Here is a 234-nt window from a genome sequence, read left to right as displayed (position 1 = left end):
CCCTGTTTCTCTGCTCTCTCTTCTTTGTATTGTAGGGGGTGCTTGAATGTCTTACTATGAATGGGGACTCTTTTTATTCATTGCCACACTGTTGTGCTTAATTTCTGTGTACTTTGGTGATTTTTAAAAAAAAAATCTTATTTATGTTCGTGCTTTGAACTGTCCCATCCCCCAAAATTCTCCATGTGATAATAGGAACAGAGTTACCAATTTAGGATGGTAACGCCTGCCCAT

This window comes from Scyliorhinus torazame, chromosome 22, assembly GCF_047496885.1.
Source record: "Scyliorhinus torazame isolate Kashiwa2021f chromosome 22, sScyTor2.1, whole genome shotgun sequence".
NCBI lineage: Eukaryota > Metazoa > Chordata > Chondrichthyes > Carcharhiniformes > Scyliorhinidae > Scyliorhinus > Scyliorhinus torazame.
This window is presented reverse-complemented; position numbering follows the sequence as displayed.